Genomic DNA, 10,194 nt, shown 5'->3' with positions numbered 1-10,194 from the left:
TGTATGTGTATGTACATAAGAGAACCCATTTCCATCTTTCGTTTCGTCTGCATATGCATATGAATGAACGCATGTAAAAGTTTCGTTTTTGTAAGCTTTTTTGCCTACATACACACTTGTATGTACTTGGACAGAGACATACCTTATGTTAAAGGCTTTTGCACATTTCCATTATAATATTTTGTTTTGTTGAAAAGCAGAAACCACCTCAAACTCAGAGCCACTAGGTGGCGAGGAGTGAGTCACAATTCATGCTTATGTATACAAAATAAAGATATTTCAAAATAAATAACTAACGAAAATCAACTTTTAAAACAAGGAATACATGCATACATCTCACACATTATATATACATAAGTACATATGTAAATGGTAATGAAACAGTTCAGATTTTTTAATAGAAAAATAATCCATTTATATCCGAAAATTTGGATTTTTAAATCTAGAAATTTTAGAAAATACAATTTGAAACTCGTTTACTTCACATCTCAGAGACAAGGCTTTGAGTTTGCAAACTGCCGTATATGTCAGTTACACAATTTCCACCACCAAGCAAGCACCAGCAGAACAGTAACTAGTATCATCCAAGAACTTACAACCATCCCCAAAGATTCAAGCAGCATTCAAGCCTACTGGCACTCAACATGCCGCCCGACACGTTTTTGGGATTTTTGAAGTCACACGCACCACCGGATAAGCCCCTTACCCTGTGTCCCCCGTCAACCCCCGCCACCCACAAGCCACCAATCACACAACCTTTGGCCCATTCTCTCACTGACGGCATCTGTGTAGGGTGCTTGTTCTTCAAAGGGAAATACTTATTCCCGGTTCGACTTTTTGTAATTCCTTCTGCGTGTGCCAAAAATTTCATGGAGCATTGTGGAGGTGACGAATCTGATTTTTCTGGAATGTGTGAATAAACGTTAATTTATTTCATATTCTGTTGCCCCGGCGTACATTATAAAAATTTTAACACCTCCCGCCCATGGAATGTCATGTTCAATATGGGATTTATATGTATGTGTTACCGGGTTTTACATTAAAACAGAGAAACGGTCAGTCGGAAAACGTTTAGTCAGGTTACCACATTTGCATCCGTCATCATTTTATATTCCTTCAGTGACTACTTTTGAAATTAGTTTTAAGGCACATTTACACTATGTACATACATAGATAGATATCTCTATACATATATATGTAGAATTTCCTATGCGCAGAAAAGGACTGGAAACAAATGATGATACATTTTAGTGACTTTTCCATTCATAATGTAATAGGACATATCGGCTTGTTTGTTTTCTTAGCGAAACACGATAAGAAAAATGTAATAAGTATTACCGAACATGTTATTTTAATCAATCAATTTTATATAGTCATCAAACAAGCTTAGAAAATATATAATACATATATAATTTTTGGCAATGAGCTTTGAAGAAACACATTAAGCAAGCTGTAGCTGTGGTTGAATTTGGTGGGAATATCGACAGAAGCAACAAAGTTTTTTTACTACATATGGAAATACATATTCTTTATTAAGTGGAAACTTCTCTTTGGCTCTTTGTGCTGCTCAAAATCAAAGTACACTCTGGAAGGATAAAACAGACTCGTATACCTTCAGCAATATAGCAGAATATATGTATGCACGTACATGCATATATGTATGTATACCCTGTGAATTGAGAGAAGGCTGTTACTGCCGTGAGAAGGTGAGAAAAGATGGGAGTTCCAATCGGCTGGCTAATTGACTAAATCTGTTAATATATTTTTTCGTGCTGAGGCTATAAAATGAAAAATGTTCTCGTACTGTCCATTATATTTTCATTAGGCGTGTGTCGACAACAATGTTGATGGGCGGAACATTGCTGAAACAAAAACAGCCGGCACTAACACAACTCTCGATGTTTTGCGATCTCTTCTAATACCTGAGCCTGTTAAGAATGCCCAAGCTGGCTCACAAAAAGTCGTCAGCCACAGATTCCCTCGCAGTCGAAGAGTCGAACAAAAACCGAGCATGGGACAGACAACAATTGAAGAGAAGAGCAAAAGGACGAGAGTGTAATTTAGCTTAGATAACAAAGAATCGGAGAGACAAGACCAAAACCAAAAAAAAACCGCAGCCGATGCCGACAAGGTTTTGTAACGAACAAAAGAGGTCAAAGTTGCTACACTAAACAGACGAACAAATACGAGTGCTTGGCCTGCCGGCCGACTCCCGTCCCATCCAAGAGTTTGTTAGACAAATAGAAGAGCACGAACATTTTGACAGTCAACCCTACTTAGGGGTGCCTGCCCTGTGCTATACGCTGCGCTGAGCCTACCCTTCAAGTAAACAATTAAATAAAATGATGCATTGTGTGTGGATTTGCGCTTGAATAAAACTGCATGGTCCCGCCGTTGTGGTTGTTGTTTTTGTTTTTAAAGGGCGCGATATATCTTTGTATGTAATACATATGTACACACTCGTATGTAAGTTATACATATGTACACATTTGAAGAGATAATATTAACATATACATATGTACATATGTATGTTAACAACTACATCGAATAACTATGTAAATATATATGATTGTATGTGCATAAAAACTGTCAGGCTTGGCGAAAAGAGAAAATAGTAAAACAATCTCAAATTATGATACCTGTAAAATACGTACATAGATATGAAGTATTTCTTTTGGGTTCGGGATATCGTTGGCAAAAAAAATCATTCAGCCAAACAGAAACATGTTGTGACGGGACAATAAATCCAAATACTTCGTTATCATCGAACAGTGGGATAGACTCAATAAAAACTCGACAAAAATCAATACACTTTTACATCCCACATCACTAATCTTCAACAAAATAAACTGATTTTTTTTGGTTAACGTTTTTCTGAAAGCATTTTCATAATGGAAAATGTATGGAATTTTTTCTTTTTGAAATTTCTCTTTGATATTTCTAACGAACGTTTATATTATAATTAAAACTAAAAGTTATCTCATCTCATTGATATAGACTTAAAATCACTCTTCCTGTAGGGGAAAATTATTGATAGCGTCCAATTACAGTGATGAAGTCGGCAGTACTTGTTGGATGGGACCGGGACGACCTGGACCTGGACTGGGGCTGGGTTGTGAACAGCACAGCACAGCTCAGCAAAGCGCTGGCTGGCAGCAGCACGCGTTTCGTATTATTTGCCGGATGCGGAAATATTATTTTAAATAACTGCGTACCATCACGAAGGACAAATCAAGGCAGGGCAAGGCGCAAAACAAGGCAAGGAAAGTTAATGCGCCGGCTGTGGGTTATTCAAGGGACTGGATCTGAGGGTACATCGATATCATCGTATCGTTCTTAACTGCTATTGCGCCTGTTAAGTGGCATTGGTATGAGGTAAGAGGAGAGGGCGAGTGTGAGTGAGCGTGTGCACGGGAAATTAACAAAGGAGCGTGCAGAATCTGATTCGTAATATTTGCTTACCAAAAGCTACCATCGTTTATTAATTTATTGTTCGAGTTTATAGAATCGTATCGTGCGTTCCTCCCAAAAATACCTCTGAACTGCAGTGGAGAAGAAGACAGAGGATTGCCTTGACAATGAATTTATTACTTCTCAGATATGTATAAATCGTATCAGTTTATACTTAAACTTGTCTAGTTTTGAGTTATATAAGAAATGAGATTATACATTTTAATTCGTTCCCTTACTAAGAGAAAGTCAGAGTCAGCCGAGTCGTTATATTTCACGAGTCGGAGTGGTAAATTGTTCAAACTAAGTAATTAGGCAGTCTTGACGGTGAGTGCGCCCGCGAGAGTTTTCTAGCCGGTACTCAGTTTGTATATACATATGTAATCTTATGATTTAAGTATGTACCTTATCTAATATGTATATTTTTTCATTCCATCTATCCCGTCTACTTAATAAATGATATACCCTAGCTATTTTCATACCGCACCTTACGATACATCCTTCTCTGTCTCTCTCTTCCCACCCCCAATTAATATTTTGAAATTTAGTGTGATATCACAGGAGTCTGAACAAAAAGGTTGCTCTACCTCTTATGGTTTCTGAGAACTAGGAGACAAACGATACAGATATGGCTGTATTGGGTCAGCTTTAGTTAATCAAGAATTTACTTTATGGGGTCGGTAGCGCTTCCTTTTCACTGTTTAATACATCAAAATATAAAAAGGAAGCTGCTGGAAAAATGGAACCATTCTTTGCGATTTTTATAGACACAATATACAATATATTGATAAAATGAAATTAGATCTTGGTTTTTTGCTAATTATTCTTAAATTTATTTTTTATATTTTTATTTAATTTATTTTTTATTTTTTAAAGTATGTTTTGCTATTGTGACAGAATAGCTGATTTAATTCCAATTTTAATTCTCTAAGATGAAGTGTTTAGTAACATATAATATACCCTGTATAAAAATTTCTTATTTAGAACTGTAGCGCGCCGACAATCAGGGTACCGCAAGTAAGAAAGTGATAATTTGAAGAAAAATATTAATTCAGTAAGTTTTTGATGTTAAAGGGTTAACTATGTACTAATGTGAGAGGAAAAAAAATGACGATTCCCAAAGGACGAATCAAAGAAGCATACCCTTAAGTTAAGGCGTCGTTTGATTTTTACAAGCCGTGCTGTACGGTATACGAATTTTAGCAATTTAGTTTATAACAATGAGTGGGAACGAATGGGTATTACAACTGAGCCATTGTTGCTGCGTGGCGTGGCGTTGCGTTGACAACGCCAAGCGGCAAAGTGGCCAGCCAGCCAGTATGGGCGTTTAAATCTCTATTTACTGCACCTCGTATCCAGCTGTGAGTCGTGAGGGTGGGGTTGTGGTGGTGGCTGTTTTTGAATAGTACTGACGTTTTACATCATCATCAGCATCGACACACGGCCCGGCCCTCGTTCTTATCCTCTTCCTCGTTTGTAATCGTTCCTTTAGCACAGCCAACGTCACCGTCACCGCCTGCTGTTGCCAGCAAACTCGAAAGGCCAACAGCCGCTCTGCCACGTGTCGCTGACAAACTGCTTAAACACGCCATTGATGAATTCAAATACGCCTGGTTTTTGGACCTGGGTCGTTCCTCTCCCTGTTCATGTGCTCGACAAATTACACTCTTTGCGGCATTTTGCGCTTTTAACAATTTTATTGTTATCGATCGGTGGTCTGGTCGCCTGGCTGCCAATTACCAAGTGGGGGACCAGACAAGCACCAATTGTGCATCAATCCGACAGGCGGGTAAAGATCTGCCGGAGAGGAACCTTAACTCTGACTGCCACGGGAAGTCTGAAAAAAGCTAACGTCCCGACGACGAAATTATCATTGCGGTTTTTAGGATGTACCTAAAACAAATGTATATGGACGACGGAGAAAACCTTTGCGTTCGTTTTACTCGGCCTTGGCTTGACTTGACCCTATACCATCGACCATTCAAGTATGTACATAAACACTTACGCTTAGATAAACATGTAGATATAAACGTGTAAAAAGGGATTAGTAGGTAGGTGGTGGTGGTCAGCAAAGCTAAGCCCAGTTGAATTTAGGTGTGCGTCAAATGAAGGATTACAAGAGCTGTTACTGTAAATGTCAATTTCCAATTTACCTTAAATATAAAGGCTCAACCCTTTGTATTTGAAAATCTTTTTCAATTTCATTTAATTTTCCTTTGTGATCGAAAATTCGCAACTGATGGTTCTCGAGATGACTTAAATGGAGTACAATCTATGCACCTAAAAAATAATGGAAAAAGGGCGTGTGCTTGTTACGAATAGTACACTATACGTTTGTACACAAAGACCGACGGGCAGACTGGCAAGATGCCTGGAGCAACTCGCCTGACTTCTGATCCTTAGCAAGAATATACATACATACATATGTATGTATTTAGAGTCGAGCACCTGTCCCTGCGGCATTCAATTGACTTGACTGATGGGAAAGATCACTTCATCTGGATGTAACTCATGGAGAGACCATCACATCATCCATCCATCATTTATAATCATTGAAAAAATGCATCTATCGTATATCCTTTGGTCGGTTGACTGTGGCCGTTATAATTGATTAAAGTTCACTACCAGATAACTATCATCTATGCTCGTAAGATGTATTTTGTAATCTTATGCGTAAAAAAGTGTGCACGTACAACATCATAGTGGAGTGGGTCGAGTCGACAATAAGATAACCAGATAGCCACTCACTGGAGGCATGTCGCAACATCTTCAATTAGGTGTATCAGCATGTGAATGCATATACCTGATACGTAGAGTACTTATGTGTAACAGTAAGAATTAACATAAACGACTATGTTAAATCAATGGGTGATTCAAAATACACATGCTGCCTATATCTCGGATAGTATATCAAAGTGTCAAACTCCCTTACGCATTTCCACACTGATTAAGATCGTAAAGAATAATAAATACAAATCGATACGTTGGCATCATTATTATAGCGGTAATGAGGAAAAAAACTCCAGGCTTAACTCAAATCTTTTTTCCAGTGCAGCTTTGCAGTAAAGGAAAGTTCGCTAAGAGTTCGCTAACTGTGGGACTAGTTTTGCATGGAAAAAGCTAGTCTGAGTATATCGAATCAGCAATTGTCGTCTGATGCACGGATAAATGGAAATAAATCAGTTATATACCCTGATCAAGAAAATATAGTCTTATGGTAAGGAGTCGAAAACGAGACACTTTTTACTTTAGAAATATTGGGTATAAAAAAAATTATTATATACATCCATAGATGTAGAATCAGGCTTTTCATATTCAGTTATTATATTTAAATACTCATATAAATTTGTGCTTACATTTTTATATGCTTCAACATCCCGGTCCGACGCAAATTTAAATCTTGTGTGTCCCTCGTCATAGGCAGCAAATTAAATTATTGTATAACAAATGTTTCGGCAATTTTCATGAATTCAAAATCATTGAGATGAAATAATGAAAATCCCAAAAAACAATCAAAGGGATATCCAAACCCAAAACTTTACCCCTGGTGCAAGCAGACCCGACCACCCTTCCTGCTTTTCACTACGTTTTTACATCTCTTGCACTACCAATTTCGTTTTCGTTTCGGCACTGCCTGACCCTTTTTGTGTGTTTGACTTACGTTCGGGGTGCTGTTGTCTGCGGACGCGTGCGTGTTTGTTGGTGAGCCACACACATTTGCGTCACTTCAGCATTAATATGAAAAGTAGGCGTTTCTCTCTTGATAAAGTTATATTAGCACGCCCAGTTGATCCAACTTCAAGTCCAATCTAGACTTTACGGCAGGGATAGCATGTGACACAACGATCAATTAGTGTTGGTAGTCGAATCCATAGTGCTATCAGTCAAATAAGGTTTCCACCAAAAATAGCAAGTCTAGCCAACTTGTACTTTCAAAGTACAATTCTGCCGCTGCTCTAACGCTGCGATTCTACCAGTTCTACCAGGGTTTACATATATCTGGTCTCACCGACTTATCTTGAAGTCTGGTTGAATATAACGATTCCGACGTTGTTGGCGTAAGGTAAAGTAATAGTTTGCCTAATACGTACATAAATATTTGCATAGGTAATATTAACCTTTGCTATATAGAATCTAGCTCTATATTATATAGTTGTATAATTTTATATTATATATTTATGTTGCATTGCATACTTACAACTATCATATTATAAGGACCACGCCCACTCCTGTTGTACTTGGATTTTATAAATTGTTCTGCGAGCTGAAATGAACAAATGCTTTGTTTCATTATTTTTACTGCGGATGCAATAATGAACAACACAGAAATCATTTAAGTAACAATACGATGCGCCCCCAGTGAAAGATGAAGACTCAATGCGATGATGACAATTACAATGAGAATTTAGCCGCGGCTGCGGTGGATGGTCGTCGTCATCATCAGGGGCCCAACTGAGCACAACTCGCTTTGGCTTTGTTGTAGCCGGAGCTGCCACTTCACTGGGCAATTAGCCACTCGCCCGGAAAAGGAAAAGGGGAGCTTCAGCAGCAGCATCGAGCAAAGCTGCTCAAAATAAATTTGTGAGTTCTGAACGAACCCTAGCCTGAGTTGAGCCTTACCAATAGCCGTATTAACGCCAGACATTTCGCCAGTGCCCGTGTCGTACTGCCGCTTGTTCAATTTCACTGCGAATGGCATCTCCATCTCAGATAGCAGATTGATGGTGCAGACGGCCTTCCCTCGCCCCGTCCTGTTCATTATAACAATTCTGTAGACGAGAACAAATCTATAGCAACTATTAACACGAGTATTATATATACATACATACATATATAGTATATGTATATACCTTTTTGCCTTATGTTAGTTTAAATACTAATAAAGTGGTATGACTATATCGGACATCTTTATAGCGAGCGGCAGTCAGATCGCCATATAGTCGCAAAACGTTAGAATTGTACAACGAATTTTTTTTTAAATCGAGAAAAACCTTTCGCCCTGTTATAGATTTCGTTATACAAAATTCAATGGCATCCACTAAGTACTGGGCATCTGTCTCTCTTTGTCACTGCACCCGACTATATGGCTCGGTTCTGCCTTGTTTTTGTTTTTTTGAGCTCACCTCTCAGTGGCATTGTGTCTTCAATCCAATCCAATCCAACAAGTGTTGTTGACAGCATCACTTTCCACATTTCATTTTGTGTCATTAATTTTGGAGTCGGAGCAACCGCATTGGGAAAAATAACAGCTGATCCCTCTTGGCTTTGTTTTTTTTTCTCTCGACATGCTTGTTCGACTCCTCGACTGGAACTAAATTGTGACATGTGATAAGAATTTTTCAGATAAATCTCGATGCCTCCGCTTCGGCATAGTGGTGGGATCAATATGTTTAATTCTCATTGTCGTTGACATTTCCTTGCCTTTAGTATAACAGAGGTAGTAGAATTCTTTCAAAGCTGAAGTATCTTCATATATACATATATCACCATCAGCAAGCTACTAAAGCTTGTTCTTCTGCTGCACCCCTGCTGCTACTGAAACAATAGCAAACAATAACCCCATTAATATACACATTTCATGGTTATCACAATTTTGCATGGGAATTTCTGCACTTGCCTTGGCTTTGGTCATATTGTTGGTTAGAAGTCGCACTTGAACAGAGAGTGAGGATGACAGGATCGCGACAGCGAAAGAGAAGCAACTATTGACTCTTGAGTTAGATTGGGTGCATAGTTCAGCAGAGTTTTCACACGCGTCGCTTCCACCCTACAAATCAATATAGTATACATTAATTTGCTGTTAATTAACAACTGTTAAAAGCTAAGTCTTTAAAAAATAAAAATGTAAAAAATTAAATTTACTGAAGCCTTGCGGCCTTGCGGTCAGAAAACTTTAGTTTTGGCCCTTTTATAATGATTGAGAAAAGTTATATTTTATTGAATGTAAGATACACTTTGCAACACAACGGACCTTTTATAGGTCCAAGTGAGCTTGGGGGCGGGAGGCTCTTATGCCCCCCTCCCGGCTACCGCCTTAACCTAAGATACACTTTTTTGTTATTATTGATATTATTACGAATGATCGTCGGAAGGTCGGAAAGCGCTATAAAAATAAGTTTAAAAAATCGAAACAATGGAAAATTTGGTAGATTCCAAGTGTTCACGTATAAAACTAGTTGTAAAACACAGAGGAGATTCAAAAAATATTAAACTATTTCGTGATCTTTTCAATACTCATACAATTAAACAATTTTTTTGACCTGACCAAAAACCTAGAATGAATTTTTTGACAAATATAAAAGTGAATACTTTTTGATTTCATGATTTTTGAAAACAAGTACATTTCGGCTCAAATTTGTCTTTTTTCTTTTGCTTATTATATTCATTAGTTACTTTAATAAGGTTTTTTCCTGATAAAAATACCAAAACTTAACAAAAACCAAAAAAGTCACATGTTTTGTACTGTCAACATTTTCACATGATTCCACATGTCCACATGATTACTACTGTATCGGTAACATATTTATTGTTTATTGGCTGAATAAATTTAAAATATATATTTTCAAATAGAAATAGAATAAATATATACAAAAAAAATAAAAAATATAAAAGCATTTGTAATTTAATTGGAAATTAAGTTCACTGCTTTCCATCAAAAGCAGCGCAGGCCTGACCTTTCCCTTATATCCGATACTAAACGAGGGGGGATACTTAGTCAGTATGGCTCTCCTCTGGCAGACGCCG

General features: G+C 37.8%; 1 protein-coding gene across 1 annotated transcript in view; it reads left to right on the top strand.

The window, feature by feature from the left end:
• Positions 1-10,194, top strand: part of LOC108164474 — a 59,527-nt gene that overhangs the window by 20,248 nt on the left and 29,085 nt on the right. The gene's annotated exons all lie outside the window — the stretch shown is intronic.

Source organism: Drosophila miranda, chromosome 5, assembly GCF_003369915.1.
Source record: "Drosophila miranda strain MSH22 chromosome 5, D.miranda_PacBio2.1, whole genome shotgun sequence".
Classification (NCBI taxonomy): domain Eukaryota; kingdom Metazoa; phylum Arthropoda; class Insecta; order Diptera; family Drosophilidae; genus Drosophila; species Drosophila miranda.
The sequence above is the reverse complement of the archived record's forward strand: the minus strand, read 5'-3'. Positions and strand labels throughout refer to the sequence as shown.